This window comes from Hippopotamus amphibius, chromosome 11 (genome assembly GCF_030028045.1).
Source record: "Hippopotamus amphibius kiboko isolate mHipAmp2 chromosome 11, mHipAmp2.hap2, whole genome shotgun sequence".
NCBI classification, from domain to species: Eukaryota; Metazoa; Chordata; class Mammalia; order Artiodactyla; family Hippopotamidae; genus Hippopotamus; species Hippopotamus amphibius.
In genome coordinates, this window is record NC_080196.1 from 82,223,290 (window position 1) to 82,248,409 (window position 25,120).

Genomic DNA, 25,120 nt, shown 5'->3' on the forward strand with positions numbered 1-25,120 from the left:
CCATAATAAAAGGATAAAGATGTTTCAGAGAATCAGAATGCAGATCATTTTAGACCTTTACATTTGCAGCTGTGAGCCAAATTTTGAGATGACTCATTCAGGAAGATAACTAGACACGATGCTATTGGGGAGGTAATTTTTCAGCACTTATTTCTATCTGATGTTCACTGAAACATGGACACTGTAGAATAATCGGTCTTATTAGGGGCCCCATAAGCAGGGGCCAAAAGTGTGGCATTTTTATTGTAGCATTCTTAAAAGACTCACACACCTCAACATGGGCATCCCTGACTGTTACAGCACTTGAAATTTCCACCAGCTCATCATTTTGACCAAGGAAGAAAGGTGCTTGTTGAAATGTCACCTCTGGGAGCAGTGGCTCATTAAGTCATCTTAAATATGACATCCCCAACTCGCTGTCACCTCAGTAAGTTGACATCCTTAGATGTCAGATTTCTCCATCGTAAAATGAAGATGTTTGATTCAAGAATCTATAGGGTCTCTCCAAAGACTTAGAGAGTCTGAGGGTTGCCATCTGAGTTCACAGTAGTTTGTCGGGTAGCACGGTGTACGGAATGAGACCTGGATCCGTGGGTCATTTTTGATAGATGAGGATGGGAGAAATGTCTAGAACAGGAGGTCCAATCTGAGACAGTGCCTGATACAGCAAGAAGGTGCTTGTTGCAAGGAAGTGGGTGTAGCAGGGATGTCGGAAGGATTTTAGATGCTTCCCACGTTTGCTATCAGCTGCCTCTGCTCAGATGTGCAGGGATGAAGCCTACTCTTTTCCTCTGTACTTGGGGAGGTTGCTGGCATCCACAGCTGCCACCAAAGCCTCTGCAGCAACTAGACTGTTTAGGCTGAGCTTTTCTGCTTAAATCTTGGCAACATAGATAAGCCTTGTTTCAGGGGCTTAGAATTGATAGTAATAAGTGATAACCACATATTGGGCACTTGTGTGCTGGGCACCATGCTGAGGGGCTATGATGTTCTCAAACCTGCCACTGCCCAGTAGCTAGTCAAGAGCTTGGCTGAGGTCATTGGTGGGAGCTTTGGGGAGGTAGAGCTGTATCCACCGCTAACAAAGCTAGGTCCCCTGAGCACAGGGTGCGTGCACTGTATTCTCCCTCCCCTCCCCCTCCCCTCCCCTCCCCGTCCCCCTCCCCCCTCCCCTCCCCTCCCTTCCCCTCCCTGTGCACACAGATGCAGCTTGCCTTTTCCTGATTTATGCCTTGATTTGATGCCATCCACCTGTACTGAGGTGTGTTCTGTGCGAAAGCATTTCACATGGAGTGTTGGGTCTATTAGAAAGATACTGAGTGATGTTTTATTATGTGATATAGAATCTTCATAATGACCTTCTGGGGAGCTTTCCTTTTGGGTCTCAGTTCCAGGAAAAAGTGAGTTTCCTTGTGAACTTCCCTCTTGTGTACATAGTGAACTGTATAGCCCATCAAGTTTTCTTCTTTATGTTGGCTGTTAGGATACCAGATTCAGACTGTGATGTCTTAGGACTTTTTTGAACAGAAAACCTCAGTCAGACTGGACTTCATCAAACAGGGGGTTTGTTGGCTCTTGTAACAGAGAAGGCTGTGGGTGGCCCAGCTCGTCCTAGTGGCTCAAGGCAGTCATCAGAGTTTTGAGTCTTTCTCTCTCAGCGTCTTTCCTATGTGTTTCTCAGAGGTTACAGGGTGAGTCCTCCAGCTCCAAGCCCAGTGGAAAGAAAAGTCCCTCCCCCACCCATACGAACCAAGCCGCTCCTGCTGTGGGGCTCGTGGAGTCAGCTCACCTCACCAGTCTCCGCTTTAACCTCATGCCTTCCTTGGCCCGCCCACTGGACCAGGCGTGGCATCCGCCCACAGCAGCCAGGGGGAACGAGAATGGGGAAACAGGCTTCTCCAGGGAAACACGGGTTCGGTTACCAGCTGGAGAGAGTGGCTACTGGCTGGGCCTAACGCAACAGAATGCCCAGAGCCACGATCTCTGCAGTAGAACCTTAATTCTGGTTCCTTTTCTGGATCTGATTATTGGTCTCCTCTTCACTTGTCTCACCTCACTCTCACTGATCTTGTTGTGTTTTATGTATTACGATAAATGCATTGAATCTTTTGGAACCGGGTGGTGGTGATGGCCGACAGTAAATGACTTCTTAGCATCTGAGTCAGTGTTCTGAACGCAACTTTTGCGTGTGTGCATTTCTTTTACGTCCTAGTGACACCATGAACACGGTCTCAGCTCATTAATGGCGAAGAACACGGGCGTGGGAAGACGTCAGGAAGGGTATTAAAGCCGAGTTCAGTAGTTCCCCAGCTTATTTTTTAAAGCATCAAAACCGTTTGGTTAAGCAAAATCCTACATAGGTAGAAAAGCATAAAAATCTTTTGCTTAAACAAAATTTTACGTGGACAGTTTTAAAAAATGACTCTCCAGCTTGGAAAGCCAGATATTTGATGAGCTTCTGCCCAGTAACAGATGCCCCCAGATTGTGGCTTACGCAATAGCCATCTACTGTTTTTCGTGTTCTGTGGAGGGGGCGTGTTTGCCGATGTGAACTGGGATTGTATGCTTTCTGTGTATGTCTCTACTCAGCTGACCTTGGCAGGGCTCTTTTGATGTTTTGGGGTTGGCTGGCCGCAGGCTGGTCTAGGATTGGCCTCGGCTGGGACGGCTGGGCTCCCTTGCACGTGGTCCTCCACCCTCCAGCAGGCAGCGTTTCCAAAGAGAGGGCAGAGGGGTGCCAAGGCCTCTTGGCTTACACTTAGGGGGAGGGCACATCATCACTTCTGCCTCATCTTTCTGGTCACAGCCAGTCACATGGCCAGCCTGGAGTCTAGGGTGGGGAAATAGACCTCACCCTTGGTGTGTGGAGTGGCAGGGCCATGTTGTAAGGGGTGGACAGAAGGACAAGGGGAGGATTGGGGCCCCACGTGGGGCTCTGCCAGGCCCCAGGGCCTGCATCCCAAGATGCTTTTGCTCTGCAGGACGCAGTTGGGACATCACCGGCACATGAAAAAAGGGAACATGCAATTGCAAGGCCTGCGTTCGAGGGCCACTGGCCACTTGCTGTCCTCTGAGGGGAAGCTGTTGAACTCAGTGAACCCAGTTCCTTATCTGTAAAGAAGGTCATTCTGGGATGTTCTGATTCAGAGGTTGGCTTCAGAGATCACATATGATAATGGATGGTATAGAAAGAAACGTTTACAAATTGCTGTGTCTCTGGGTGTATTCTGGAGGTGATTAGAGGCTGCTTACACCTGAGTTCTCATCCTGGCTGAGTCACTCATCAGCAGGACAGTCACGTGGCCTCTCTGAGGCCGGTTTCTTCTCCTGTGGAGAGTGATGCTGTCTCCCTCTGTGGTCACCCTGCGGAGAGCACAGTGCCGCGTCTGTAAGAGCCGCAGCCCCTGTTCTCAGAGGCCTGTGACCTCAGGATAAACTTGAGCTGTCGTCTGTGTATTTCCTTTATGTCTGCAAGCCCCAAAGGGTGTGGGTCCCCAAGCCCCAGGTTTTCTTCCATGTGTGATCCAAATTATCAGCTTATTGCTATGTCCTCTGGCTTCTCAGGAGCAAGGGAAAAGGAAGTAGCAATATCGCGTGCCACCAGGTATTGGTCCTTTACGTGTTAGTTACCTCCCAAAGCAATCCTGTAAAGTGAAATGGTGGTGCTGTCATTTGATGGTTTTTTTTGGAACTGAGGCCACAATATTTCAGGATGTGGCACAGACCGTGGGTATAGCTCTTTGTGGACCCCAGAGGGCTCCATCCCTCCAGAGCCTCTGGGGCCCAAAGCACAGGTCGTAATTGTTAAGTGTGCTTAAGTATGTGGTACAGTTTCTCATTTTACTGTTGAAGATGATTGTAAAGGTGGCATAACCCAGCAGTGCACTGTAGCTGCTGCTATTTTATAGCCTCTGAAATAGTAAATTAAAAGGAAAGTACTTAGCTTTTAAGTAACTTGAACGAAATGAATGGATTGGAGATGTTTTCCATGTTTTTCACGAACAGAGGAGGGGTGAATGCTGTCTTCTCCGTGGTTTCGAATCCTCTAGAAAGAATTGTATTTTTTTAATTTCTTGTATTTAGCATCTGGAGATCAGATTGAGGTGAAAAGTGTAAAATGCTTCACAAAGCTCTTGTCCGTGTGTGTTCATGGTCTTGGGCAAAATGCCACTAAGTTCAGTGAGAATTTAAGACCTTTTGCTTCAGGGGGAGGTGAACAGGCCTTTGGAGATTGATGTTAATCACCTTCTTTAGAACAAACTGCATTTGCTTTTGAGGTTGGACGGAGGCTGAGAGAGCACGTAGATCTGTCTTTGAAGGATTGAAAACTCTTCAGTGAGTTGGGATTGATGGCAGCTATCACTGGAAAGAACTATTTGGTGTATAATAGTTTACAAGGGTTAGGTACTTTATTTAAGTCACTTTTTTTGCAACATCATTGGGGAGAATTATACCAAAATAAACTGTGAATTAATAAAAGTAGAGGGACTTCCATGGTGGCACAGTGGTTTAGACTACGCCCTCCCAATGCAGGGGCCCGGGTTTGATCCCTGGTCAGGGAACTAGATCCCACATGCATGCCGCAACTAAGAGTTCACATGCCATAACTAAGGAGCCCGCCTGTGGCAACTAAGACTCATGGAACCAAATAAACAAATAAATAAGTAAATATTAAAATAAAATAAAAGTAGGATAAGTGAATATTAAGAGAGTGATTTTCTTAAAGCTCTTTATTGGAATATAATTGCTTTACACTTTTTTACCAGCTTTTGAGGTATACCAAAGTGAATCAGCTGTATTTATACGTATATCCCCATATCCCCTCCCTCCCTTCTGTGTATAGTATCATGTCATCTGTGAACAGTGACAGTTTTACTTCTTCTTTTCCAATTTGGATTCCTTTTATTTCTTTTTCTTCTCCGATTGCTGTGGCAAGGACTTCCAAAATTATGTTGAATACTAGTGGCAAGAGTGGACATCCTTGTTTTGTTCCTGATCTTAGAGGGAATGTTTTCAGTTTTTCAACATTGAGAATGATGTATGCTGTGGGTTTGTCATATATGACCTTTATCATGTTGAAGTAGGTTCCCTCTCTGCCCACCTTCTGGAGAGTTTTTATCATAAATGGGTGCTGAATTTTGTCAAAAGCTTTTTCTGCATCTATTGAGATGATCATGTGGTTTTTATCCTTCAATTTGTTAATACGGTGTATCACTTTGATTGATTTGCGTATATTGAAGAATCCTTGCATTCCAGGGATAAACCCCACTTGATCATGGTGTATGATCCTTTTAATGTGTTGTTGGATTCTGTTAGCTAGTATTTTGTTGAGGATTTTTGCATCTAAATTCATCAGTGATATTGGTCTGTAATTTTCTTTTTTGTAGTATCTTTGTCTGGTTTTGGTATCAGGGTGATGGTGGTCTCATAGAATGAGTCTGGGAGTGTTCTTTCCTCTGCAATTTTTTGGAAGAGTTTGAGAAGGATGGGTGTTAGCTTGTCTCTAAATGTTTGATAAAATTCACCTGTGAAGCCATCTGGTCCTGGTCTTTTGTTTGTTGGGAGATTTTTAATCACAGTTTCAATTTCATTACTTGTGATTGGTCTGTTCATATTTTCTATTTCTTCCTGATTCAGTCTTGGAAGGTTATACCTTTCTAAGAATCTGTCCATTTCCTCCAGGTTGTCCATTTTATTGGCATATAGTTGCTTGTAGTAGTCTCTTATGGTGCTTTTTATTTCTGTGGTGTCCATTGTAACTTCTCCTGTTTCATTTCTAATTTTATTGATTTGAGTCCTCTCCCCCTTTTTCTTGATGATTCTTGCTAGAGGTTTATCAATTTTATTTATCTTCTCAAAGAACCAGCTTTTAGTTTTATTGATTTTTGCTATTGTTTTCTTTGTTTCTATTTCATTTATTTCTGCTCTGATCTTTATGATTTCTCTCCTTCTACTAACATTGGGTTTTGTTTGCTCTTCTTCCTCTAGTTTCTTTAGGTGTAAGGTTAGATTGTTTATTTGGGATTTTTCTTGTTTCTTGAGGTAGGATTGTATTGCTATAAACTTCCCTCTTAGAACTGCTTTTGCTGCATTCTGTAGGTTTTGGATTGTTGTGTTTTCATTGTCATTTGTCTCTAGGTATTTTTTTATTTCCTCTTTGATTTCTTCAGTGATCTTTTGGTTATTTAGTAGTATATTGTTTAGCCTCCATGTGTTTGTATTTTTCACAGTTTTTTTTTTTTCCTGTAATTGATTTCTAATTTCATAGTGTTGTGGTTGGAAAAGATGCTGGATACAATTTCAGTTTTCTTAAATTTACCAAGGCTTGATTTGTGATCCAGGATGTGATCTATCCTGGAGAATGTTTCGTGTGCACTTGAGAAGTAAGTGTAATCTGCTGTTTTGGGATGTAAGGTCCTATAGATATCTGTTAAATCTAGGTGGTTTATTGTGTCATTTAAAGCTTGTGTTTCCTTATTAATTTTCAGTGTGGATGATCTGTCCATTGGTTTAAGTGAGGTGTTAAAATCCCCAACTATTATTGCGTTACTCTCAATTTCTTTTTTCATAGTTGTTAGCATTTGCCTTATGTATTGAGGTGCTCATATATTGGGTGCATATATGTTTATAATTGTCATCTCCTCTTCTTGGATTGATCCCTTGATCTTTATGTAATGTCCTCTCTTGTCTCTTGTAACATTTTTTATTTTAAAGTCTATTTTATCTGATATGAGTATTGCTACTCCAGCTTTCTTTTGATTTCCATTTGCATGGAATATCTTTTTCTATCCCCTCACTTTCCATCTGTATGTGTGCCTAGGTCTGAAGTGGGTCTCTTGTAGACAGCATATATATGGGTCTTGTTTTTGTATCCATTCAGCCAGTCTGTGTCTTTTGGTTGGTGCATTTAGTCCATTTACATTCAAGGTCATTATCGATATGTATGTTCCTATTACCATTTTCTTAATTGTTTTGTTTTTGCTTTTGTAGGTCCTTTTCTTCTCTTATGTTTCCCGCTTAGAGAAGTTCCTTTAGCATTTGTTGTAGGGCTGGTTTGGTGGTGCTGAATTCTCTTAGCTGTTGCTTGTCTGTAAAGCTTTTGATTTCTCCATCAAATCTGAATGAGATTCTCGCTGGGTGGAGCCTTCTTGGTTGTAGGTTCTTCCCTTTCATCACTTTAAATATATCATGCCACTCCCTTCTGGCTTGCAGAGTTTCTGCTGAGAAATCAGCTGTTACCCTTATGGGAGTTCCCTTGTATGTTATTTGTTGTTTTTCCCTTGTTGCTTTTAATAATTTTTCTTTGTCTTTAATTTTTGTCAGTTTGACTACTTTGTGTCTTGGTGTGTTTCTCCTTGGGTTTTTCCTACCTGGGACTCTCTGCACTTCCTGGACTTGGGTAGCTATTTCCTTTCCCATGTTAGGGAAGTTTTCTACTATAATCTCTTCCAATATTTTCTCAGGTCCTTTCTCTCTCTCTTCTCCTTCTAGGACCCCTATAATGGGAATACTGGTGTGATTAACATTGTCCCAGAGGTCTCTTAGACTGTCTTCATTTCTTTTCATTCTTTTTTCTTTATTCTTTTCCGCATCAGTGATTATCACCATTCTGTCTTCCAGGTCACTTATTTGTCCTTCTGCCTCAGTTATTCGGCTATTGGCTCCTTCTAGTGTATTTTTCATTTCAGTTATTGTGTTGCATATCTCTGTTTGTTTGTTCTTTAATGTTTCTAGGTCTTTGTTAAACGTTTCTTGCATCTTTTTAATCTTTGCATCTAGTCTTTTTTCAAAGTCCTGGATGATCTTCACCATCATTATTCTGAATTCTTTTTCTGGAAGGGTGCCTGTCTCCACTTCATTTAGTTGTTTTTCTTGGGTTTTATCCTGTCCCTTCATCTGGTACAAAGTCCTCAGCTTTTTCATTTTCTCTATCTTTCTGTGGCTGTGGTTTTCAGTTCCACAGAATGAAATACTGCTGATACTGCTTGATACTGCTGTCTGTCCTCTTGTGGAGGAAGCTATCTAAGAGGCTTCTGGGTGCTTCCTGATGGGAGGGATTGATGGTGGGTAGGGCTGGGTGGGTGGAGCTCAGTAAACCTTTATCTGCTTGTCTGCCAGTGGGTGGGGCTTCGTTCCCACCCTGTTGGTTGTTTGGCCTGAGGCTACCCAGCACTGGAGCTTACAGGCTTTTTGGAGGGACTAATGGCGGACTCCAGGAGGGCTCATGCCAATGAGCCTTTCACAGAACCCCTGCCACTGGTGTCCCTGTCCCCGTGGTGAGCCACAGCTGCTCCCTACCTCTGCAGGCAACCCTCCAAAACAAGTAGGTAGGTCTAGTTTGGTCTCCTATGGGGTCACTGCTCCTTCCCCCTGGGTCCTGGTGTGCACACTACTTTTTGTGTTCCCTCCAAGAGTGGAGTCTCTGTTTCCTCCAGTTCTGTGGAGATCCTGCAATCAAATCCCACTGGCTTTCAAAGTCTGATTCTCTGGGGATTTTTCCTCCCATTGCTGGACCCCCAGGTTGGAAAGCCTGACATGGGGCTCAGAACCCTTAACCTAGTGGGTGGGCTTCTGTGGTGTAACTGTTCTCCAGTTTGTGAGTCACCCACCCAGCAGTTATGGGATTTGATTTTATCGCGATTGTGCCCCTCCTACTGCCTCATTGTGGCTTCTCCTTTGTCTCTGGATGTGGGGTGTCTTTTTTGGTGAGTTCCAGTGTCTTTCTGTCGATGATTCTTCAGCAGTTAGGTGTAATTCCAGTGCTCTTGCAAGAGGGAGTGAGCACACATCCTCCTACTCTGCCATCTTGATCTGTCTACTCTCAGCTGCGAAGGCTTGGCCCATGTGGCCATTGCATGTGTTGGCTCTTGCTTGGGGGTTGCAGCCTCTGTCAGGACCTTCTGAGGGGCTAATCTGTGTGCCTGCAACCCACCTTCCAGGCTGGTGTTTAGTGAAAATCAAAAAGCTGCCAGCACCACGCGGTTGTCCTTTAGCTCTTTATAGATGGGAGACTGCAATTAAGTTGGCATGTTTTCCTCTTGGCATGCTTTCTGAGTGCAGCTTGTTCAGTCTCTTCTGGACCAGCGCTCATGCTCCAGGATTATCTTTCATGCCTCACTTCTGTGGACTGAACCTGAACTCCAGGTGAGGTGTCCTCCATGGTGAGGCATCCTGCATGGTGAGGCATGCTTCCAAGGCACCCTCTTGGTTGAGGATGAGTTGTTTGTAGGACATCCTTTTTCCAGAAATGAGTAATTATCGAGGACTAAGAGTGGACCGAGGCAGAATGAGGTCTTCTGCCAGAGGAAGTGGCTGTGCCCTCGAGGGCAAGGACTCTTGCGCTGCTCTGCACTCAGCCCTGGGGGGTCCCAGAGTGTCCAAGACCAGGGCAGGCTCACAGGCACTCACAGGAAAACTTGAGGGGCACAGGCTGGCGAGGGCTGGCCTGCAGAGAGCTTGAAGCTGACTCTGCAGGAACGGAGACCCTTGAGGCCAGCTCCCGAGCCCAGAGGGGTGGCTATCGGTGGAAATAGGACCCCCCAGGGGGCCTGTGGGTACTCCTAGGTGCTATTCAGAGGGAAGGGAGAGAAGTGACCTCCAAATATCATTTTTAAATATTTTGGGATTTTTTATCTTCAAATGGTATGTCTTCTATGTAACTACGTTTTTGAGGAAGTGGTCTTCTACCTAGAGTAGACGCAGAAGGGGAAAGGCCTAGGGAGTTGGGGAGAGGAGCCCACTTTTCATAATTTTTTAAATTAGAAGATCATTTTGTGGGTGACCTGGCGTCTCTCCCTCTGTCGCCAGGCGGTGGGGCCTGTTTGGTGCTGTGTTTAAGGGCGTCTGTGAAGGGTGGGAATTTGGCCACAAGTTGGAAAGTGTGGGATGTTAGGGAAGGTTCAGGAGCCAATAACTTCTTCTTTATTCCCACACTTGGTATGAGTGAAAGCATGACCACTGCCATGCTTGTCAGGCACTGCTGGGTGCTTTGTCTGCTAATGAGCACAGCAATGCTTAAGGGTAAAAAGATTCTAATACAACAAAGGCATAACCAATGCTTATTGAATACTTAAAATTTCTAGGTATTATTCTAAGTGCTTTTTATGTGTACTACCTGGTTTAATATTGCTAAGCACCTAAATGACCCCATTTTACAGGCTGGCTGGGGAATAAGCTCAGAGGCTAAGCAAAGGGGCTAGCTCAGGCAAGTTGCAAGGGCAAAGCTGAGGTTTGACCTTGAGCAGCCTGAATCTGAAGCCATGGAGCCACAGAACCTGCCAGTTCTTTTATCCGACACAGAATCACCTTCCCTACACTGTGGCTGTAATCTGCTCTGTTTCAAGACTCTGCATCTCTTTGTATATATCCTTTTGATTGGTTTGCTGGGAGTCCAGGAGGGTGGACAGATGCTTCAGGTGGACGGAGCAACAGTCCCTGAATGACAGGATGAAGGAACAGAGAAGAATCTCAGCTCTCAGGATGACTTTCCAAGCAGAGTCAACGGGTGGGTTTACTCATCCTGGAGACTGTGTTGTAATAGATCAGCAAAACTGGTAAGAGTCAGGAACAAAACAAGGGTTAGATTCTGCTTTATGAGATCCTGCTCTAGTGAAATGTTTTCCATGAACCAGGAGCCAATGCTGGTAAGTTCCAAGATCTGTGGAACCTGTGTGTCCAAAGAATTAAAAATAATCAGACACTTCCTTGCACGTTGATAAACTCATCTGAAATTTTGCATCATATGTTTATACAGTTGAGAAAGAGGGAATTTATGCCCTGTGGTAAATATTGACTTTTTTTTCTCTTTTAAAAAGTTTTATTGAGATATATAATTGACATACAATAAACTGCATATATTTAAAGTGTACAGTTTGGTTTTTTTCTTATTAGTCACATGTTTTATAAATACTAATGTATATATGGCAATCCCAATCTCCCAATTCATCCCACCACAACCACCCCACTTTCTCCTCTTGGTGTCCATATGTTTGTTCTCTACATCTGTGTCTCTATTTCTGCCTTGCAAACTGGTTCATCTGTACCATTCTTCTAGATTCCACATATATGCATTAATATATGACATTTGTTTTGCTCTTGTTGACTTCACTCTGTATGACAGTCTCTAGGTCCATCCATGTCTCTATAAATGACCCAGTTTCATTCCTTTTTACGGCTGAGTAATATTCCATTGTATATATGTACCACATCTTCTTTATCCATTCGTCTGTAGATGGACATTTAGGTTGCTTCCATGACCTGGCTATTGTAAATAGTGCTGCAGTGAACATTGGAGTGCATGTGTCTTTTTGAATTATGGTGTCCTCTGGATATATGCCCAGTAATGGGATTGCTGGGTCATATGGTAATTCTATTTTTAGGTTTTCAAGGACCCTCCATACTGTTCTCCATAGTGGCTGTATCAATTTACATTCCCACCAACAGTACAAGAGGGTTCCCTTTTCTCCACACGCTCTCCAGCATTTACTGTTTGTAGATTTTCTGCTGGTGCCCATTCTAACCGGTGTGAGGTGATACCTCATTGTCGTTTTGATTTGCATTTCTCTAAGGATTAGTGATGTTGAACAGCTTTTCATGTGCCTCTTGGCTATCTGTATGTCTTCTTTGGAGAAATGTCTTCTGCCCATTTTTTTGATTGGGTTGTTTGTTTTTTGATATTGAGCTGGATGAACTGTTTATGTATTTTGGAGATTAATCCTTTGTCTGTTGATTCGTTTGCAAGTATTTTCTCCCATTCTGAGGGTTGTGTTTTCGTTTTGTTTATAGTTTCCTTTGCTGTGCAAAAGCTTTTAAGTTTCATTAGGTCTCATTTGTTTATTTTTGTTTTTATTTCCATTACTCTAGGAGGTGGGTCAAAAAAGATCTTGCTGTGATTTATGTCAAAAAGTGTTCTTTCTATGTTTTCCTCTAAGAGTTTTATAGTGTCTGGCCTTGCATTTAGATCTTTAATCCATTTTGAGTTTATTTTTGTGTATGGCATTTGAGAGTGTTCTAATTTCATCCTTTTACATGTTGCTGTCCAGTTTTCCTAGCGCCACTTATTGAAGAGACTGTCTTTTCTCCATTGTATATTCTTGCCTCCTTTGTCATAGATTTGTTGACCATAGGTGCATGGATTTATCTCTGGAGTTTCTATCCTGTTCCATTGATCTGTATTTCTGTTTTTGTGCCAGTACCATATTGTCTTGATTATTGTAGCTTTGACATATAGTCTAAAGTCAGGGAATCTGATTCCTCCAGCCCCATTTTTTCCCTCAAGATTGCTTTGGCTATTTGGGGTCTTTTGAGTCTCCATACAAATTTTAGAATTTTTTTTTTCTAGTTCTGTAAAAAAAATGCCATTGGTAATTTGATAGGGATTGCATTGAATCTGTAGATTGCTTTGTCATTTTCACATTGTTGATTCTTCCAATCCAAGAACATGGTCTGTCTCTCCATCTGTTTGTGTCATCTTTGATTTCTTTCATCAGTGTCTTATAGTTTTCTGAGTATAGGTCTTTAACCTCTTTAGGTAGGTTTATTCCTAGATATTTTATTCCTTTTGATGAGATGGTAAATGGGAGTGTTTCCTTAATTTCTCTTTCTGATCTTCCATTATTAGTGTATAGGAATGCAAGAGATTTCTGTGTGTCAATTTTGTGACCTGCAACTTTACCAAATTCATTGATTAGCTCTTTTAGGCCAACCCAATATTATGTGTGTGTGTGTGTGCGCGCGCACGCATGCGCAGTCCAACCTTAGAAATGAAGATTTAGGCTAATCAGTAAATGAAGACTATCTATCAGACGATTCCATTTAGCAGAGCAGTCCTCATCAAAGCTGTTATTCAAATCAGCCTTACTTTCTATCAGAAAAAGTCTAATAGTTTTTAATTTCAAATAAGTATTAATTTGCATTTTGGGGGAAAGATTAAAAAACAGCAAGAAGAAATGATATGACAGATTATTAAAAGCAGTTTTGTCAAGTTTAAAATGACGTAGATTTAATAGAATTAATTATGATGTTATAAAACCATGGCAAATCTATACTGTTTCTCATTAGTTTACAGGAATGTAATATAATGGGCACCTAAAATTAAGAGGTATTATAAAGTGAGGATTAGGGTTAAAAAAAGCATGCTTTTTTTTTTTTTAAAGCATGCTTTTTTCTGGTAAATGCGTGTGAATGTGTGTTTTGAATTCTGGTGGGTTTTTTTGTTTTTTTTTTTTACCTCTTGGAATAAAGAATTATGGACATACTTTCAAAGCTAACTACATCAGTTTCTAAAGATATCAGGATCCAGCTTTTCCTGTGGATATAAAAGAAGTATATATGCTACTCAAAATAAACTGACACAGCAGTAAACCAAAACATTGCATATTTTTGTTAAGAGAAAATATTAAGTATTTTGTGGGGATTGACTTTCATTGGAAAAATTGCTTTATAAATAAATGTTTGATAAAGTGAATATTAACTATTTTACTGTATAATGCAAACAGATCCTGAACTAAATCTCATGGATGTTTATTTGTAAATTTTTTCTGTGTAATTTGAAAAATTTGGAAAGCGTTGTAATTATATTGAAAAGAATCAGCATCAGGAATGTCCATACTTTTACTCATTTGATGGTGGTTTTATTTCCATCTAATATCATGCTTGAGTGTGAGTATATTTGCTAAGAAAGAATCATTACATTTAAGTGCACTTAAGACTAAGTTTTTGCATTATTATTTACTGGTATCTTTTTTTTTTTTTAATTTTCACCAATTCTTTGGCTGCGGAGTGTGTTCTTTACGGTCAAGGGAAGGAAGGTGTGTGGTCATTAAATTTATAACATATTTGATTTTATAACATTCCACAAGGGCTAAAATATTCTATCTCTAGTGCATTGTTTTATGTTTAAATGAAACATGAGTACAGCAGGGAAAGTTCTGGGGCCCTGCAGTGAGAGGCTGGGGTTTAAGTCATCATTAAAGAATTAAAGAAGGCTCCCTCGACAGTCACAGCTCACAATGTTTCTTTGAAGCTGTGGACGTTTTTATACTGGAAAGGTGTGTCTTCCTTTTGTAAGGTGTGACATTTGTTGAGAAAGGGTCAGCCAGAAAGGAGAACCTACCTGATGCCAGGATGGGCATTGGTGCCCTTTCCCCCATCAGGGCTGTGTACCCCTTAATCTTCCCTTAGCTGTAGCTGGAAGGTCCCCTGCTCTGTGGCTGTGTTGGCACTTGCACACTGACACTGCAAGTGATGGGGCCAGGCCCTGTGGCTGGGGGTCTGTAGCCTTTATCTTTCTAGATAGAGATCATAATGAAAAAAACATTTTTTAGAGCAGTTTTAAGTTCACAGCAACACAAAGAGGAAAGTACAGAGATTTCCCGTATGCTTCTGCCCCCACCCATGCGTGGCCTCCCCCCATCATGGACAGCCCCTACCAGAGGGGACATTTGTTACAATTGATGGACTCGCACTGACGTCGTTATCACCCGAAGTCCATAGTTTACCTTAGGATTCCCTCTTGGTGTTGTGCATCCTATGGGTTTGAACGAATATGTAATGACATGTATCTGCAATTACAGTATCACTGTCCTAAGAGTCCTCTGCCCTCAGCCTGTCTCTCCACGTCTCCCTCCCCCAAGAGGAAGAGGCAGACACCCAGCTGGTGAACTTGGGTTTACAGTAACTCCATTCTAGTCTTGACTAAGCCTGTGACTTGACAAATATTTTATGTCTGTCTGCCTCAGCTCCCCCTCCTGAGATGGAAACAGGTCATTATGACTTAAAAATAATTTAGATGTTAGAAAAAAAAATTTAGATGTTGGGACTTTCGCTTCTGAGTCATTAATAATTATGTGGGTAGCAAACAATAAACTGCTGATTTGACCTGAAAGAATCTTGCCAAAACATTAGTTTCTGGTTGTGTAACTACATCTTGCGGACAGTTGGCGGTTTCCAGTTGAACTCTCACAACTTTGAAGGAACACGAAGCACAGGGAGTGAGGGTGAGGGGGCGGTGGGGCTGTAGCCATCCTTCAGATGGCCTGCATGTCTTCAAGGCACTGTGTTTATTTCAGATCTCCCTCTCCACTTTGTGTGATCTCTCTGACATTTCTTTAGTGGGATGTGGGTAGGAATTGTCTCACTACCTGGATCTTGAAGCACAAGCTAAATGGTTTGTTCAGACCCTAGAAAAAGCCAGTGCTTTGGTTTCCTGCGAGTTCTAAAGCCAGGCAGCAAAGCTTTTGTGAACCTGCTACTTGGGAAAATGATGAAGCATATTATCCCTTTACTAAGAGGAAGGCACATTTTTCCTTTGAATTGCTTTCAGAAAATGGAACACTAGCGGCTAGTCAGTATTTTAGTTATGTTCATATATGAGGATATTTATAATGTGCTTTGAGTGGGAGTTGAAAACATGGCAGAATGGTGGGCCATCTGAGGTCACCCATGGGCCAGGGGTTGTTTCCAGAGTGACGACCCTCTAAAGCACAGGTCTCTAGAACATGCACCCCTGGGGTGTGGAAAGGTGGTGCGTCAGAATGCAAAAAGAGGGGAACTTTATTAAAATATGAAAAAATCCATCCTAAGGGAGTGAGTGGCTATGTACGGCGAATCCCACGAAAGCAGATTAATTAAAGCATTATTTAGTGAAAAGTTGGGAACTATGGAAATATCTAACAATAGAGAATGGATTAAATCATGGTCTGTTCCTATGGTAGAATGCCATACAGCCACTAGGAACGATGACAGAAGAGAATGTTTAAGGATGTGACATGATCTCAGTATCGAGATGTGAGATAAAAGCTAGTGACAAAATCATGGGTATAGGATAATGCCAGTTTTACTGAATGATTCAAAGTGTTTATTTAAAAAATCTATAGAAATGTATAAAATACAAGCCAAAACATTAATAGTGGTTCTTTCTGGATAGTGGATTTGTTGATACTTTTCTTTCTTTTAACTCTTCTGTGTTTACCCAATTTCCTTATATGTGTTTATATTGCCATTTTATGATAGGAGAAAAGTTATTTAAAATAGTTGTTAGGTAAGAGTTGATTCCATGAGTGATTAATTCAGTAAAGAAATATGATGATTTGGGAAGTGTGAACCAGCAAAGAGGAACCAAAAACAGGGAAAGAGGAAAATTCTCGGAGGACACAATCTACCTCCACTTTCCCTTGCTCTAAAATATATAAAACACAAAACGTGTAAACGTAGGTGTGAGAATGTGCCGCAGTGTGATTTTTTAAAACAGATTGTACCCTTAGCCAGCTGTCTCCTAATCCTCACTTGGCTGGCTTTTCCTCTGCAATTGTTTCTTTGCTAGAGTGTTAATGGATTGGTTAATTTGTGAGCAACACTCCTAATTGTATTAAATCTCTACAACCTTATTAAGCATTTGTGCAGAATTAGATCAGAGAGCTTGGGGAAGCAGTGTGCCAGTGGTCGCAGGGAGGGAGGGCTAGCAAGTGGGTCTGCCCCCCACTCCCCAAATAAAAGAGCACAGAGTGAAAACCCTGAAAGTTCAGAAGGATTCTAAAGCACATAAAAGCGCCTCCTTGCTGTATGTTTAAACACCACTAATGAGAGAGAGAGAGATAGAGAACCAGAGCCAACTTGTTCTTTTTATTTAGATCTGTTAGGATTTACTTTTGTTTAGGGGAAAAGAAATAATCAAGAGCTAACAAAATTTCAAGAGTGCTAGGTTTTAAATTCTGGTTGCCTGTGTTTCTGTTTAGACATCAGGCTACAGGTACTCTGTGCTTAAAGAGAGAGAAACAGTTTCAGAAAATAGAGTTGCACCATGTCTATATTGAAAACTAAAGCCCCAATGGACTGAAACATACTGCTTTTTAAAAACCATGGTTGGCAGCTACTTTCTGCTACAAGTAAGGGAGGTGGATTTGGCCCCCGAGAATGCTTAGTGCACCTTCCAGTTGGAGGTTTGGGGAGGATGGATGAGGAAGCTTTAACATTGACCTCTGGGCATCTTGACTGTGTCCCATTGCTTATCTGTAACTAGTGGTGTACCTTTCCCTAAAAAGTTGAAAGTTTATACTAAAGGTTATCACAACAGTGATGGAAATCCAAGCAAAACTTTTTAGCAGCCTTTTGTTTGGTTTAAAGTTATTGATTCCTTGGACTTCCCTGGTGGCACAGTGGCTAAGAATCTGCCTGCCAGTGCAGGGGACATGGGTTTGATCCCTGGTCTAGGAAGATTCCATATACCTTGGAACAACTAAGCCTGTGCACCACAGCTATTGAGCCTGTGCACCACAACTGTTGAGCCTGTGCACCAGAACTACTGAAGCCCACACGCCTAGGGCCTGTGCTCCACAACAAAGAGTAGCTAGCGCCCGCTCACCAAAACTACAGAAAGCCCGCGTGCAGCAACAAAGACCCAACGCAGCCAGAAATAATAATAATAATAAAGTTATTGATTCCTTGTATTGTGTACTTTAGCACTTTCAAAGGATACTGACGTGCCCTTAAGTATGAAGATGATTCAAGCCCAGAAGCGGTCAGAATTTGTACTTTCTTGATAGTTCCGCAGTACCACGCTGAGTGTTTTTCTTGTCATTGTGATCTTAAATTGGATGGTCCCACAGATTTTAAAAGTCAGCTGGAAAATAGAAAAATAACGGCTATCATTAATTTTAGGAGTTTTACCTAATCATGTTTATGCCAGGGATATGGGCTTGAAGGGTGAGAATAAGGCAGATAGATAGGACAGTAAGGAAAGAGAGGGGTGTGAGATGCTGCCTTTCCATTCCCGGGGAGCTCAATTCGGCGTGTCTGCCACATACCAGGTCAGGAAATCTGTAGGGATGTCTCAGGGTGTCCCCCAAAGCATTCCTCTCCTCCGCCAGGCAGGGTCTGTCATTTCCTCTGCCCGGATGCTGTGGGGATGGCCCTGCCCTGGTTGCCACCAGCACAGGGCAGCCTTGTGCCCCTCCCTCCTTGCTGACTGCAGTGTCCCACCTGCTCTGGACTGTTCCTGCCGCCTGACTTGGGAAGCATCACACCCAGCTAGTGGCTCCCAGCCTCTCATCTCAGAGGCAAGAGGAGCAGCTCCTTATTTTAGCTCCTGCTCTGAACCTGTCAGTGAATTGGCCTGACCTTTGCAGGCAACAGGGTCCTAGAATCAGGGAGTCAAAAGACTGGAGTGTGTGTTATAAAAAAGGGTTTTAATTAGTAAATGCAAAGGTGGTGGTGGTGGTGGTGTGCGTGTGTCTGTGTCTGTGTGTCTGTGCACACATGGGCTGGAGGAGGGGGTTGAACTGCAGTTAAAGGGGCCCTTTGCTTAGGAGCCCTTCCCTGGGGTGGGGGTGGGGGCGTGCGGAAGCAGAGAGAGGCTGGAGGAACTTTCCATGTTTGTGAGAAGGGAGCAGGGGTTGCGGCTTCCCCTCCCACCTGGATCTGAACATTTTCCAGACAGGTACAGCAGCTTCCTTCTGTTCTCCCAGATTTTCTAGGTCCTTGTCGTGATGTGAACACCTTTCATGTTATTATTCAGTTAAATATACGGGATGCTTCCTGGAATAAAATCGGTGGCAGGGAAGGTGTGCCCACTGACTGCTTAGTTAATAATTACTGGTGTGGAGCGTTCTGTGACTTGGCTTTTTTCCTTTTAATTGGCTGAGTATTAATAAACTCCTGGTTTGTTTCAAGGGCACAGCCAGTTTTTAAGGATCGTATGGAAATTTCAGGAAGAAAGCTAAAGAATTATCATAGTAAATAATTATTGCTTCCAGAGTTTTTTGTCGTTAAGATAATAAAATGTTAAAAAGCAAAGCCACTTGAGCGGGAAGTAATTGCCCTGACAAGCACGGTGCCGGCAGCGCTCACAATGAAGCCGGTCCTTCCCTCAATGTCAGGCGGATTTGCGTCCCACGGAAACGTTTCCTTGCATTATGGAAATGTTCTTTTCCCATCAACAGTGGAGAATGAAACTGCAGGCTTCTAATTAATCTTGGCTGACGTTTGATTTCATACCCAAGTTCAAGGCAAGCAGTGGTGGGGTCTGTCCCCGTCCCCCCGTGCCAGTGCATGACCACAGGCACATTTCTCCATTAATGTCAGACCACGTTGTCACTGTCACAGGTCAGTCACGGATGCATTAGCAGTCACTTCCGTCCACTTGCTGCGCGCTCGTTCCCTGCTGGAGGAAAGAACATGGTAGGAGTTTTACTTTGCAGGCCTTTAACCTCGAACCTCTGTGTGCATGACATAAGAGCTTACTCAGATGTAATGCTTTACAGATTAGAACTTCCTCATACCTTTTCCTCCCAGCTGCGAATCTCCACAGCTTGGTGAGGAAGGCCAACCCTTAACCCTAACCCGCAGTTCACAGATGTGGGGACCAAGATCCGGAACACGTACGTGGCTTATCTAAGGTTTCATGGTAAGTAAGTGGTGGAGCTGGGGTTTGAACCCAGAACATCTTCAGTCAGATGGAATGCTTTTGCTCCTAAGTGGGTTAGAGGGCTCCTGTGAGGACAGAATTGTCTTCACCACGTCTCTCTATAACACCCCTCTCACCTCTTGACCACTCTAGTTCCTGCAGATGTTAGGAAAGCAACAGACATTTTTGATTGTCCGAAAAAAAAATCAGATGTATAGAAGAAATGGTAGAATCAATTCCAGTTAATTAATTTGAAGTGGGGCATAAAAGGATAAGAAAATTTCTTATCATAAGAGTGAAAAAGAAAGGCGTATGTACAATTATATATCAGTTGTGAGCTCCCTGGCCGTCAGGGGAAGAGGGAAATGCAAGTGATCTTGCTCTGAGAGAGGAACCCTTTTCCTGTCCTGCTCCTGGGTTTCCACCGAGGGTTCCGTGTCAGCAGATCGAGGGATGTAATGGGACCGTCCTTCTCATGAACAGTTTCAGAGTCATTGTGGCAGCATAATGCATGCAGCTAAATTTTTTCAACCTGACCTCCAAATTGAAGGCATAACTTAAAATGAGTCAGTGAAGGCAACACTGTGAGAGGCAAAGAGGATGTCTGGCTGATTTGATTGAGGAACAGAAATCCGCATACCTCGCAGAGGGAAAAGTTGCTGCTTTCTAAAGTGATTGTCCTTGAAGCCCACTTCTTTGCACTGCATGTTGACGGCCGAGACCTCAGCAGTCCTATCGCTGTACCGTGGACTTCTAGAGCCTTCCAGCCTCTGAATGGCCAAGCTGGACTTGGGCAGGAGCCAGAGTGCCCTTGAGGCGCAGACAGGACTTGGTGGTGATCCCAGAGCGCCGCACCGTTGTTAATGGCGGGGGTGGGTTTTGCTGGGAGGATTTTGGAGCAGGCAGTCACCACGGCTGTAGGAAAACCTCAGGAAGGCTGCCATGAAGTATCAAAATCTAAGCAACCTCAGTGCCTTCTTGATGTGCCTCCAAGGAGGAGTCAGCTGCGAATAGCCCCTCTAGGAATGAAGCAGATTGACCTGCGTGTGGAATGGCTTTTTTATTGGCTCCTTAAGTGTTGGGGAATGTCTATTAAACAGTGACTTTTGTTCTGGTGTAGTTACTGTTGAGCACTTTTGGGGGGGATAATTATAAGGTGAAGGTTGTTTGGACACTTGTTCGTGACAGTGTTGTCCTAGGAGATGCAGCATGGCTGGGAGATGCCTTTCACCCCACAGAGAAGTCTCAGGCGGTTACGTCCATAGAAGAAAGTGGCGGCACAGATACTTTAATAGTGGTGTTGCTCTGTTCGCATTTTTAATATGTTCACCCTCAGTAGTAGATGGAGGGCTTCCTGTCGATTATATAATGAATGCTTCTGGCCCCATTTTGGGGTCTTTGCCCCATTCTGTTGTTCGTCTGTGAATATTTGAATTTGATGTACATCTCCTATCCTCAGGCCACTTGAAGCAGTAAAGTCTTCACTTACCAAGATAATAATAAAACCAAACATTTTCATAGTTTTGCAGTTTTTATTTTTCCCTTTCCCCCCAGACTAATTGTGTCCTAAAAAAAATATTCCCATGAGATTGGTAATAGCTCTCGTATTTTAGAATTAGGGAAATATACTTAGGCCTGGCAGGGATAGTAACTAGCAGAGCCCAGGAGGCGAACAGTGGCTTTTGGGGTCCACATCCAACATTCTTCCCATGACCCCACAAAGAATGTATCAAAAAAAGATCACAGGAATATTTTTCCCAGGTATCTGTTATAGAGTAGGAGAGTAAGTACTCATGTGTTAAAATGTCAGATTCAAGTTTTTTACTTCTAAATGATTAAAGATATTGAAGTGGAGACCCAAAAGTGAACAAAAGCAAATTGAAACGTAATCACTTATTTTCAGTTACTTCTAAATAATACCGTATTTTCTTTTGAAGATTTCAATTATTGAATACTTTTCCACTACATAGTTAGCCCTCAATTGGGACTAAATATATAAAATTGATACTTAAAGTGGGTGAGTTTTTTAAAAAAATTACTGATAAAGGCTGCTCAGTTGAAATCCCATTTGCCATTTTTAGAAAATGACCTAATTTCTCTCTCTCGTTTTGGAGGTAAACTCTAGAGTATTATGTTATTTCTTTCCATCCATAGACTTTTTCCAAGGTGTTATGTTTCCTCCCCTAATAAGTAGGAGGGTGCTTCTTGGTCATCACCAGATGGGCACCTCGTTTATAATTAGGTTAATTGTTTTTAATTGAACTCGATTGTTCTGTGTCCCCAATCCCTACAACGGCGTGTGGCACAATTAGGACACTAATTTTGTCAAAGTGAATGAGTTTCATAAATTATTGCATTGGGCAGCTCACCTTGTGCCCTAAAACATCTCTGGCATAGATTTCATTATATAGATAACCTTTAAAGATGCACGTGGCACACATAGTTTGAATTTAAATCTTCTAGGAACATTTTAGTAGAATCATTTCTTTATACTTAATTTCTTTCTTTACTTTTTATATATTGTACAGTTTCTTTCCCCTTTAACTCTTTTTGTTAAAAATAATATTTCTTTTTTCATAGAGCAAGTGTGGGAAATAGTAAAAATTATAGGAAGAGGAAAAAAAGTGTATAATGCTGCCATCCATCCTTACCATAATTCAGCATTTTTCTTTCCAGTTTGTTTGTAAATTGTGTGTTTTTAAAAATTAGGCATAGAAATTCCATCTTTTTCTTTTTTTACCTTAACCTTAAATTGTGACCCTAAATTAAATTAGCCTTAAATAATCTTAAACTATATTTTCCTTATAGCCTTAAAATTTAAATAGATGTTTGAGAACATATTTCCATGGCTGCATGATACTCCTTGCTATTGAAGTGTATTTTTTTTGCATCAGTGAACACTAAACATTCAAAACCTGGAACAACGTGTTTCTAAATGCATTGTGTTTCATAACATGGGATATTTTGCACTTCTTTGAAACTAGAACAAAATGAAACTCTTTTGACCTTAATCAGACCATATATTTGGCTGATTTGTTTGTTTGTTTGTTTCTGAGCTCTGAGTTACCAAGAAAATCTTTGGTTTCACAAAACTCAAAATGTTTATTGCCAGCAGCCAAGTAATACCTTCTAGCAAACAGTGTGGCTCAGAATTGCGTTCCCATGTTTATCTAACTGAAGTCTGAGGGCAGAGCTGTGATCGTATTCAAGTTGTACATACTTTCCTAGGAATGAACACAAAAAATAATCATGAAGGTAAGATAAGCCTGTTCGGTGTTCATGAAACGATCACCACTCATCCTGTCTACGTGTGTTCATTGAGCACCTACTGTATGCCCAATTCAGTGCTTAGTTCTTTCGGGGGAGAGAGAGGAAGTTAGGCACTCCAAATTTTCCAGAATGAAGAAGCGTTATCTTTCAGGCAGATATAAAATAGTGCTAATCTGGCATCCTTTTCTAACAGGGCTCTGCTGTACTAATAGTGTTGTTGATGTCAGCACTTTCTTGGGAGAAGTCTTTTTTTTTGCTTATTCAACTTTGGCCTGTTAGATTTTTTTTTCTGTTAAACATTGCTGTTATCATAGCATTTGTTTTTTTGTTAACTGGCCCGGTGGTCTGAGAATTCAGCTTTGAACCTTTTTCTTTTTTAAAAGCAACACAGGGTAAGCAAGCCACTGTGTGTCCCTCGATACAGTTGCCAATTTAAGATGATTTATACTTACTTACTTAGCAGTCAGGTCTCATTCCTAAAGGATATAAACTCTCTATTCCTTCTAGGGACCCTCAGGTTGTTGGAACTCTGTCAATGTTAAACCATGGTTATCAAGTTTCAACCCAAACAACAATATTCTGTCTCCTTCTAATTTTTACCATTCCAAAACACAGTGGCCTTCTGTGGCTCAAGTAGTTTAATCAAGTGTTTAGAATTTCTTGGCTGCAATCTGTTTTCTGAGGAGTTTAACTCAGCTTTTGTTGAGAGAGGTCATTCTTTAGTCCCTACAAAGCTTTTGTAAAAGTATGTTAAGAGCTGGTAAAGAAAAAGGAACTTTGAAGTCTTGATTAGAAACTAAGATGCCCTACTTGTGCTTTAGGTTTTGAGATGTAGCTAAAATACATATTTTAAATTGCTACAGGACCGTGTTTAAACTTGAAATAAAAAATGGCTCCGGGGGGTGGGGGGAGGGATAAATTAGGAGTTTGAGATTAGCATATACACACTACTATATATAAAATAGGTAACCAACAAGGACCTACTGTATTGCACAGGAATACCTACTGTACAGGGATACCTACTGTATTACTGTATTGTATTCCCTTAATAACCTATAAGGGAAAAGAATCTGAAAAGGAATACACACACACACACACACACAAATACATATATATAGAGAGAACTGAATCACTGTGCTGTACACTTGAAACTAACACGATATTTTAAGTCAACCATACTTCACTTTAAAAAAAAAGTCTCTACCCCTAGACAGATTGAATTTGTAATTAAAAGCTGAACTGCTAAATGTAGAATGTGAGTTGCATTATGAAAATTAATGCTGGTCTAATTAGTCTCAAATCAGTCTTCGATTTGTCTGTATGGTTGCAAGTTTAATAAGAAGTACAATATGGAGACGCCAGTGTCTAACTGAGACCCTCCCATCTTTTGCCTGGACCATTGCTGTGATGGTCCCATTTCCTATAGCACGGTTTCTCCAACTTTAGGGTTCACGGCATCATCTGGGGGGCAAAGGGATCCTCACTGGACAGTTTGGATTCAGGAGGCTGGAAGGGGGCCTTGGAGAAGCTACAATTGTAAAAAAGCAGCACAGGTGACTGCAGAGCCCTCTTGAGAGAAAGCAAAGGCCTTTTCTTGGTCAAAAGCTGATCCTGGCCGCCTTTCCCATCCCACTCGGTGTATTTCGAGGCCCCTAACAGATAGGCTGTGCTGTCCTGGTGCACGGCTGGCTTTCCCCCTCACCCTGTCCTCTTACCCAGGTTCCCAAGTGGGGTCCACCCCCACCCTAATCTCAGGTCACCTCTTCACTGTACTTCTCTCCTCCAGCATGCCCTGCTGCAGTGGGAAGTCCATGGCTCCCTTATCGGTGTTCTCAGGAGGCTTTACCCCAATCTCCAGTCCCTTTTCGCACCTGTTACAGTGCTTGAGGGCAGGACTCCGGAGCCCAAGTGCCTGGATGTTAAGCCTGGCTCCTCTTTTCTAGCTGTTTGACGAAGGATAAGTGCCTTAACCTCTCTGGGCCTCAGATTCTTCGTGTGTAATCACCTCCCTGTCTGCCCCGAGGACCAGATGAAGTACGTGTACCGTATGGAGGACAGTGACAGGTAAGGAATAAGCCTGCCGCGAGGGTTGGCCGTTGTTGTCTTTGTTTTGTCTCTGTTGGTGCCGTGTCACCACCATCCTACAGGGCTTCCCAGCCCCAGGACCGCGGAGGCCAGGGATATCGCCTCTACTTCCACACACCTGCTCCCCACACCGCCCCGCACAGCCTGGTGCATTGAATTGACCTTACGTGCAGATACATTCCCAGACTTGGATGTCGCCCGGGCCTCAGCAGTTGCGTCTGTGGCTGTGGATACGTCTTTCCTCTGCTCCCTTGGGCGCCTCCCCAGGGACAGTCCCATGGAGGTGGCTGCTGGCTGTGCCCACCATGGGCTGTTGGCATCGGCACCCAGGAAGACCCTCCTGATCCCCACGGGTGCCCTGCAGTG

General features: G+C 42.5%; 1 protein-coding gene across 2 annotated transcripts in view; it reads left to right on the top strand.

The window, feature by feature from the left end:
• The window catches only part of PTPRM (protein tyrosine phosphatase receptor type M), a 720,054-nt gene that overhangs the window by 11,820 nt on the left and 683,114 nt on the right, over positions 1–25,120 (top strand). The gene's annotated exons all lie outside the window — the stretch shown is intronic.